The sequence below is a fragment of the Pan troglodytes genome, chromosome 17 (genome assembly GCF_028858775.2).
Source record: "Pan troglodytes isolate AG18354 chromosome 17, NHGRI_mPanTro3-v2.0_pri, whole genome shotgun sequence".
Taxonomy (NCBI): domain Eukaryota; kingdom Metazoa; phylum Chordata; class Mammalia; order Primates; family Hominidae; genus Pan; species Pan troglodytes.
In genome coordinates this window covers 53,870,991-53,881,509 of record NC_072415.2, presented here as the reverse complement: position 1 = coordinate 53,881,509, position 10,519 = coordinate 53,870,991, and the positions used below count along the sequence as shown (strand labels likewise).

Here is a 10,519-nt window from a genome sequence, read left to right as displayed (position 1 = left end):
AAACAGAAAGGAAATATTAATGTCATGAGAAATATAGTTCATAAAGATTTCTTTTTCTCTACTTAATATGCTAAGGAGTAGGGGAAAGAGAGATTTTTTAACATAAACCATCCCAGATCTTTAAATTTGTATGTAAAACTGGCACTAGTTCATCACTGCTTTTGCTGAGAAAAAAAAAAAAAAAATCAAAGTCACCCACGAGGGTTTTCCCCTCTTTTTCTTTAATAATAGATACTTTCAGAGACCTCCTGAGGTCCCATTTCCCTTGTCATGTTTAAAGGGTTTATTGTTTCCAGAAAAGCTTTTGCTGCTCCCTCTGGAGACTGAGCCGATCCAAGGTAATATTAATTCTGTGCCTCTCTCTTGTCGGAACTCAACTTCAAATGGAATATATGAGATGAAAGCTGAAAGAGAGGTTATGTGGGCTGTCATCCGCCATTGTGTCTGAGGCATCAACTGTGCTCAGAACAAAATAGGTGTCAGTCCGGTAAATCACAGTCAGGAAGGGAAATCAGTTTATAGAAGACTTACTTGGTCTTCTGGAAGGCTCTTCCATTCAGAGAACAGTTCATCTTTCTTTTCTTTTTGGTAATTAAGAAAAAAATCTGAGATTTAGCTGGTCATTTTTATTATCTCCTCAAGCCCCATCCCAACTCACTCCATTTCCCCCATAAAGATGAAGGGCTGTTGCTCTGAAGGACTAGTTCCATTTGCAGAACCATTCACATGGAATGTCTCTTTTTAAAGTCTAATTTCCTGAATGAGGAAAGATCTGGGAAGAAAAGGAACAGGAGGCGAGGTTGGGCGAGGGAGTGATGGGGAAGGAGAGAGACATGTGACTTCGCTGCTGGCTTGTATGTGTGGTGTGTGCAGATCAAGGAGAGAATGCTCAGGGAGAAGCAGGTCAATCTGGCTGTCTTGGGATTTGTTTCAGGTTTTGAAATCCTTCTGGATCCCATTAGCCCTTCATTAAGAAGTTTGGATGGCAGAAGCAAAGAAATTGCTTTTCACTTTGGAATATAGAATTTTAAGCCTGTCATAACTTTAATGTGAGAGAAAAGGAGGCAAGAGAAAAGAAAATGAAATATTTGTATTTGTCATATCAGGCTCCCAACCATTCTGCTTTAATGTAAAACAAACGTATTGGAATTTATGAGGAAGTAGGAGACCAAAAAAAAGTACTAGACTCAAACTCATTTGACCAACACTCTAGTTTTGATGACTAATAATTTTAGGACACTGATAAGAGTTTTTGAAATGGATCAAAATTATTTTTTATAGCACATTTGCTTACATGTCTGCTAAACATGGGTAGAGCTAAACCTGAAATATTGAGTTTTTTAAGTCATTTTTCCAGCTAAATTATAGCAGTGAATTGCTGTGTGTTCCCCGAGGCTTATCTTTCAGAAACTAGAACATTAACCTTCCCGATTTATCTAGGTACTAGAACACAAATTTAACATTTTTAAAAAGATTTAAACACTCAAACCAAATAGTATACTATAAATAAATTAATTTATGTTTCTAGATATACAACATAGGCTCAGAGAACTTCTGAATATACAATATTGTGAAGGTAATGAGAACTCTTTTCCAAACTATTTCTTATGTTTATACTTAAACATTTATTTTAGAAAATGTTAACACTTTCAGAAACTAATTTTGTCACAATTAGGCTATTGTAAGATCCTCCAACCCAATGAAAACAAAATCAAAGCCCACAATGACTCTAAATCTTACAAACTATTATCTTGAACTAAACGGTCTAGAATAATTAGTGTTCTTATTCCCTTTCCACTATACTCCATTGATTAATGCAAAATGGAGAATGTGCCATCTAAAATGAAAGACGGCATTTGAACAGATCAGTCTTTAAACCTAGAACACACTCATAGCCTATGAAAAAAGCAACAAGAACGTTGATACAACCATTGAGGCAAACACAAAATTCTGGCCATTAATAGGTTAGATTAATGACTGATGCCTGTACTTTAAACACTTCAGTGTTATGTTATAAAGCATAGTGACAACAAATATTTGGAAAGGTCTTTTAAAGTCTAAAACAAAAAGTTATTTTTTATACATAGTTCTGTCTGTCTTACAATTCAGTTACTCATACATTTGTTAGATTATTCAGTGTTTGTTACTCAGAAGAAACAATCCAATTTAATCTTAACCTAATAAGTTTTTCCTCTTATACATTTTTACATGAAAAAATACTAAAATCACAATTCTGAGGAATTTCTTTTTAATCAAACACTATATGCTTAAACCACAGTAAGGAAATTAGAACGTTTCTTATTCTATTTAATATGATACTACTAAATTTATAAGAACTCTTTTCCTCAACTTTTCTTTATACTAACAATCATAATTTGAAAAATGTATCTCAACCCCACAGTGAACTAATATCCATGCTTATTCCACATAGGTACTGCCAGTGGTCCCTGTGGTATCCTTTCAACAATGACAAACTCCTCAGGGTTGCCAAATGCCCGATAGAAAACCAGTAAATCATGTACTGCATCCTCCTCAGTTTGAATCAGAGCCAGGGTTTTTTCTCAACTTCAAATAAAGCTGCTTCCTGTTGTAGTTCTTCTACAATATATGTGAAAGTGACTGAGGCTACCATGGAAAGAACAGTCATTTAAGAAGATAGCCAGGGATTGGGACTGTCCAGAGATGGTAAATCTGAAATGTGGCTACTTTCTGCTCCTGGGGTACTGTGGGTAGAGCATCTCACAACTTTTGGAGCCTAAGACTTTTTAATTTCTTTAAAACAAACTTTTTTGACATGATTTCCTGAACTATGGCCAGTAACAGGCTTTTTTGCCCATATATTTATGTAAATTTCCATACATATACTGGTTTGGGGGGCTTTTGAAGGGGTGGTTAAAACTATTTCCATGCAATTAATTTCTGAATTGATTTCTTTGGTAGTTGATACAATCATTTTTCACTGCTTCTGAGAAAGTTTAACTCTACAAGATATCATTTTGCCTAAATTTGACTTTGGTATAGCTCCACATTTTGTCTGCTTTCTTCTGTTTTTATGATGGTTCTGAGAGCCACAACTCAACAGGAAGCCATGCAAAAGTGGGCAGTCCTAGAGATTTACAGTCTCCTGATTTCACAATGGGATTCCATACAGATAAGATTGCGGGGAAAGTTAAACCTTATGTTAATAGTACATCTCTTATATATTCTAGGGAACATTTAAAACCATGGGAAAAGTCACCAATATTTAAAATATCTGCTACACAGCCCATTTCCAGTAACAGGATTGATATTACCAACTCTTGTAGTTGGTTTGCAGGCTCTTTCAGTCCTGAGATAATTACTTCAGTACGCTGGTTCATTCTCTTCTCACCTGCAAATGATGATGATTATTTCTATCCTTGCTTTTGTTAACATTGATACTATGTGCATGACACGAAAGAAAATCACAATTAAATAAAACATACAAATAAATGATATTACTAGAAAAGTCCTGCCACTGGTCATATCTGTGCCAGCATTCTGCACAAGTCTGGAGGTTTTTCTTCTTGCTGATCATTCCTCTTGTCTAAATTTCCATTTTACCTGCATTTGTCTCCATTACTACTTCTCCCTAACTAACTTTGGGTGAATTTGACTAGAGATATAACCAGATTCCATAATTTCACTTTTGAATAATTTCCTGGTATCCTGACCAATCACAATTCTACAGCGGGTAATTATTGAATACTGGAATTGCTACTTGTCTCTTCACTTGATCTAGTACTCTTGAGATTTTACATCATCTCCTAATAACCTACTTTATTGTTCCATTCTTGTCTATCTCTCTCTTTTGCCAGACATCATGATTCCTGATTTCGTCGTACTCCAGGATCCTAATTTTACGTTCAGCCTGACACCCTTTGTATATATTCTCTTTCTTCTGTTCTGTTTGTGTTCAGCACAGGACAACTCAGATATAATATCAAGTTTGTTAAATAGCCACGTTTGCTTGTTCCCATCAGCTCAGCTTCTGATTTCCCTTCCAGTTTCCTTTAGCTACTCCACATCTTAATAGACACTGAGCCATTCATTTGGTCTCTGGGGAGGTGGTACAAATACACTATGCCCTCTCTCCTAAGGCCTGGGTCAGGTTACGGCATCATATCAATGGGAACTGTGGTCATGGATTCTAGGGGATTTCTAACAGTTAATGGGCCCAATTTGAGAAATGAAGGATAACCCAGAGTACATAAGACATTTTGTCTTCCAAAATTCATACCAAGGGATGATAGAGGTTTGCTAGTAACTGACGTGATATACTTCAATTTTTTTTCTGCCACTTGCTACTTCCCCCTCACTTATATTCTTCTTCCCTCAACTACAAAGTTATCAAACTATTGCTCTTCTCTTTACTATTAAACTTGTTTTCAAGATTAGTCACCACCTAAATCTCTGGTTCATTATCTCTCATCCACTGGTCCTCTTGGATTTTGCTTTTTCCTCTCTCTCCTAAAATTAAACTGTTCATTGTACTGGTAATCCTCAAATTGTCAAATCCAACAAGCCTCTTTATTTCTCATACTATTGGGATTGTGACATTTGCAATGTTGAGTACACACTCCATAAAATGCTCTTCTGTCCTGGTTTTTATGCCCAATACCCTTTTGTCTCCTTTATTTCAGACTGATCATCTTCTATCACACTGAGCATTCTCCTCATCTGTCTCTCCCTGGAACTTCTCAACTCCTTTTTAACTATGCAAAATTTAAGTTCCAGTTTTGTTGCTTTGCTTGTCATCAAATTTTCACCCCTTCTCTTTCCTATACCCAGACCTGTATTTCCAGGTGCTGTCAATTTTCCATGGCCCTGTTCCACGGATATATCTGACACAATAAAAATGAGACTTAACTTTTCACCAAATCGCTTTCTTTTTCTCTATTTTTAGCTCTATGTTTCATTCAGTAGTCCCAACTAAAGTTTTTATAGTTCTTTACCACCACTCAATTTCTGCTGATCCTACCCCTCCCATAGATGCCTCATCCTTCACTCTTCTGTCATCTACAACCTCACTGGCATTTTTATTTAAGTCTCTCATCATCTCTCAGTCTGACTCCAAACATCCCAAACAAGTTTATTTTACCACTTCCCTGCCCATCTCTTGAAATATGTGCCCCGGTATATTCTTTTTTCACCACTCTTAGATCATATGAACATATCATGCTTTTGTTCCCTTTCCTTTTCTCATGCAGATGTCTCTGCCAAAATGCCTTTTTTTTTTTCTCCTGGTCATGCATTTCGTTTGTATAGTCTTCTGATTCTTATTTCTTCCTGGATTATTCCTACCTCCAATTTACTTCAAATAAATCTGTAAACCTGCAAAGTAATCACAACTTGTTGCTGTGTGTTTTTGACACTTGCACCAGGTGCAAACTAAAGTGAAGCCCATCTTCTGTTTTGCCCCAGAGCTGCTACTAATCTGTGACAGAAAGCTCTCCCAGACTTTTCTAATGGGAGAAACTGACTTCTTAGTAGAAAGGATTTTAGTTTTTCTCTCACTTTTAATTCTAGGATATTGTTGGAACCCAGGTGTACTTGAAATGTACTAATTGAGTCCAAGATGTGGGGAAAGGCAAACCTGAAGAAGCCAACGGAGCCGCATAGGCTCTGTGATGTAGGCTGGAGCCACTTGGATTTATTTATACTCATTTAAAAATCTTCTTGTATTATGATAGTTGGCTTTTAGGAGATCAAAGGAGCCAGTGCAGAAATGTTGTTTTCCTGACTGTGCAGCACACAAACATCATTTAAATGTCCCCTCAACATGTGCTCACATCTAAAGCCCATCAGAGCATCAGGCAGCAATGGGAGCTGGCACCGTGCCCGCATTGTTAGTCTTGCTCCATTATGATGGAAATAACAGGCAAGACAGAGACAGAAAGCAGGGTCGGGGGGAGTCGCAGGGGGTTAGATATAGCTCCTTGGTGGGGATGGGGGATGGGGGAGTAGGGAGTGGATGCAGACATAGTCCTGATGATGTGATGTTTGAATTTTTATTTTTTCTGTTGAAAAAGCAGATGCATGTGAGAATGGCTTCATAATCTCCATGGTTGGGGGTGATTTTTCAAACTCCTGCTTTAGTGTCTTTGGAGATAGAGCCCAGTGGCCACGTGAGGCCTGAATGTTGAGATTAATCCCGCATGTTTGGAAGATGGAAGTGGCAAAACAGACTATAGATATATCAGGGCAGTTCAAATGCCAGAGTCCAAAAAGCATATGATGCCAGCAAGCAGTAAAATTTCTATTCAGTCTTCTTCTAGAACCCAGTTTGCTTTCAGCATATTGTGAGTGTACTTCATGGGATGGTTTTCATAGCATTCATTTATCAAGTACATATTAATATTCAAAGAACTTTTATATTTACTCACTCTTTTGGAACGTATATCTCTCCTACGATGTTATAAAGTTTCAAAGCTGGAAATTCCTCAGAGATCATCTCTCCAATGCTCACATATACTAAAATCCAAAGGGATCTTAATTTGCCTAAAATCTTATACACAGCTAGTAATATTGGGTCCCACGCCTGTTGGATTTTCACTCCAGAGCTTTTTACACGACCCAGTGCAACCACCTAGCCAAGAATTTATTTATGATTTTTCATAAGATGATAATTGTTTGAGAGCATGTGTTTATAGGGTATAAGGGGAGATTCGGAAATTGTGCCTCCTGCAATTGGGAAGGAGCCCTGTGGAAACATTTGAGGCATTTACGTCTGTGGTGGGGTATGAGTGTCCAGTGCAAGTGGAATGCTATTAAAAGAAACATGCCTACAATGTTTCCTGTGAAATAAACATTTCACAATGTTTATTTTTAGTATTACACAATGGGGGTAGCTTTCTATCTTTGCCACTTTTTCTTCTCTGCCCTTAATTTTGGAAAAGAAAATCATGTACACAAATATGAAAGTAAGAGAGAGGAACACACCTGGTATTGATTCTTGCCCTCTCCATTGGCCTTTACTGCTATAATTCCCCTCACAGACGAGACATATCTTCCCTAGGGTCATTCTAGAGGTGGCAAATAGATTATTGGTCTCAAGTACCTGTTCACGAAAATATTCTTTGACCATTCCTCAGACTTCCTATAGAATATTTTAAAAGAAGAAAAACTTAGATTTCTGAAATTAGTGGTGACAGTTGATGATACAATATCTCAGCAGATATCTTTCTCTAAAATTCTCTCATCCAAATAGTCTCCCAAACCTAGCAGAGAGTTACATTGGGCACCTGGTAGTTACTTAACACCTCTCACTGAACACAGCTTCCTCTTTTGAAATGCTTTTTATTTCCTACTTGTCTAAATGTGCTTATTCTTTAAAATCTAATCAATGTCACAACTTTTTTTTTTTTTTTTTTTTTTGAGATGGAGTCTCTCTCTGTCGCCCAGGCTGGAGTGCACTGGCATGATCTAGGCTCACTGCAAGCTCCGCCTACCAAGTTCACGCCATTCTCCTGCCTTAGCCTCCTGAGTAGCTGGGACTACAGGCGCCCACCACTATGCCCAGGTAATTTTTTTGTATTTTTAGTAGGGACGGGGTTTCCCCGTGTTAGCCAGGACGGTCTCGATCTCTATCTGACCTCGTAATCCACCCGCCTCGGCCGCCCAAAGGACTGGGATTACAGGCGTGAGCCACCGCGCCTGGCCAATGTCACATCTAAGAAACATTTACTGAATACAAAACAATGGATTATCTGGATATCTATAGCCTCAAGGTCATGACTACAAGCCTAATATGTAAGAATAGAGTATGATTTCTCTATTTTTTCCTTTCTAGTTATGTCATGGAATTTAGTTAGAGGCTCATTAGAATTCTTGGAAATTAAATTTTTTCAATCTTCAAAATATTGCACCAGAAGCTTAGGAAATTGCCAAGGAATAGTTTTGTGATTTTGCCTATCTGGAAGTTGTGGTGAATAATCAACCCGTTACCCTCCAGGAAAATGACCCTAGAGTACGCTCTCTGTGGGGCCTTACCTCAGTGAAGTCCAAAGGAAATTCTCAATATGTTCTCATTGTCTTATGTCTTGCAGTACATTTAGTATATAAATGGACCCTGAATAAAAGTATTCTGTAAATATTTGCTCATTGACTTTAATTTCTCAACTCCCAACATTGATATGATAGATTATAACTATAGCCAATAATATAATTCCCTCTGTTGTACATTATTAGAAGTCAAGAGACTAAAGTTCTTGTCCAAAGTCTGACATGTTATGGATATATAAAATTGCACAAAACTATTTACCTAAGAATAAGTTCATTTTAATTTATTCCAAAAATAGTTAAGTTTTGCTCTACTCACCTTCAGAAGCTTTAGTGAAAAAAGTCTTAAATAAAATGGCCTTGATTTTCCTAGGCTTTATAATTTATTTCAAATACTATCATTGTAATGTTACCATTAGTGCTTATTATATCTTTAGGATCATCATTTTAGTTTAATATTTTATGCTATTCTACTCCATTTCTATCATTTTTTCTTACATCTCATTTAAGTTTCATACATGTTAATTGCAGAAAAGTATATACTACATCTTTTGCTTTGTTTCATCTGCTGCCAGGATAGGTCAAAACTCTCAACAAATGTTATTACTTGCTTGTATTTGAATCTATCATCAGATGTGACTGGGGACAGAGCTACTGGTTTCTTATGTGAAAATAAGAGTTGTGGAATAAGTAAGTCATTCAAATTTTCAGTTGACTCTTATGTAATGGGGGGGAAAAAAAGACGGAGTAGTCTGTATAACCATGGAAGTCAATATTGTGGGAGGAAGGTAGAGAAAAGGCTTGGTATGTGTTTGGGGAATCCATCTGCAATCATTGCCTCCCCATCCAGAGGTCAGAATAAGCGATTATGGAAGTGACAGCCTTGCCATCACTATTTATTCATCTCAATGATACTCACAATTATCAGGAGAGACAGGCAGAGGAAAGCACTCTAAATGCGAGACACAGTAAAGCAGCTTTCATCGGAGTGGGGCTTCCCAATAAGTCAAACCTTTTCTTCTCTGCCTGAAAGGGTCACAGGCTGAACTGGCTATGCTGATTGTCTGGTTGACAGCCCCAGTTGACCGGCAAATGAGTCAAATTTTTGTGCAGCTTGGTGACCACAGATGCCTTACACACCCTCCTTGTCAACCTCAGACTCAGCTCCCAGTTCAGAGAGCTGGAGGAGCATAACTATATTGGTGCCTCTCCAGACCCCAAGGCCTCATTTCCTGCTACGCTCTCTCACCTCCTCTACCAGGCAAACAAAAAGGTTAATGGTTAACATTGTTTAGCTTGCTTGCTCTGCTAAAGAATGGGGGTAGGGGATGCATATCTTTTAATACAGAAATCAGTATCTTCTGTGTCATAAAGATAAGGCGATGTAGCCAGTATGAGAAAGCATCAGCATGATAGTGTACCTCTAGACTTGAAAGCCAGACTTGAGATTTACATTGTAGCTTTAAAACTAGCTCATAATGTGATATTGGGAAAATCTAACTCCTGTTATCCTTAGTTATTTTCTTTGTTGAAAATGACATTTAAGGACAAATACTCTCTAATTTCCCTATGATCTCACCAAAAAATCCTTTAAGGTTTAAAAACAGAATTTTTGCACAGTGAATTTCTATGGAAGAAATGGTTTCAATGAAGGAATTTAAAGATAAATTTCTAGAAACTATCATCTTAAATAGTCCATTCCATTGAAAAATATTTGATTATTTAACAAACCAACAAAGTAGCCAACCACCAAAAATATTATTCAGCACCTATTATGTTTTCCATTTTTGTTTCTGTTTTTATCAAGATTAATAAGATCAATATGTAGGAAACAATTTAAAGGTAGTAAAAATGTATATATAATTAAACTGTGTGGCAGCCTTGAGAATTTTCTCTATCATGCCAACCTCCAACCCTAAAGATTAGCTGTAACTGACCGGCTGTTGCACTCAGGAATTTATGTCTTCCCAGCTGAGGCCACACCTCAGCATGGCAATACTAAGGCTGACCTGTTCCAGGAAGACTAGAACCCTTCTGGTGGCTAACACTGGTTTGAAGATTCCCAATGGCTTGACCACACTTTCTTTGGTTATCATCGCCGTATAGGATACTTTCTCCCACCCTGATATTTATTCCGTCTCTTCTACACATGGAAACAGCTATGTATCACGGTTTTACAATCCTCACAGATTTTCTTGGCTCTCTTCCTATCATCCCTTACACAGGTATCTCCAACTAAATCTTTGAACAACAAAATCTTCCCTTGACGTCTGCATTTTGGATCTCACTATTAGTCATAACTAATATAAACTAAAAGCTGTGTATGTCATAAATGTGTATGTCTTTTCAGTCTTTATTGATTTTGACTCCAATCTTCATTATTTCCTTCCTTCTGCTAATTTTTGGCTTAGAATATTCTAGTTTGTTTATTTTGAGATGGAGTCTCTCACTCTGTTGCCCAGGCTGGAGTGCAGTGGCATGATCCCAGCTCACTGCAACC

General features: G+C 37.4%; 1 pseudogene; it reads right to left on the bottom strand.

Moving 5' to 3' along the window:
* Positions 1–2,405: 2,405 nt before the first annotated feature.
* On the bottom strand, positions 2,406–10,115 carry LOC112206252 (inhibitor of Bruton tyrosine kinase-like; annotated as a pseudogene).
* Positions 10,116–10,519: the final 404 nt, after the last annotated feature.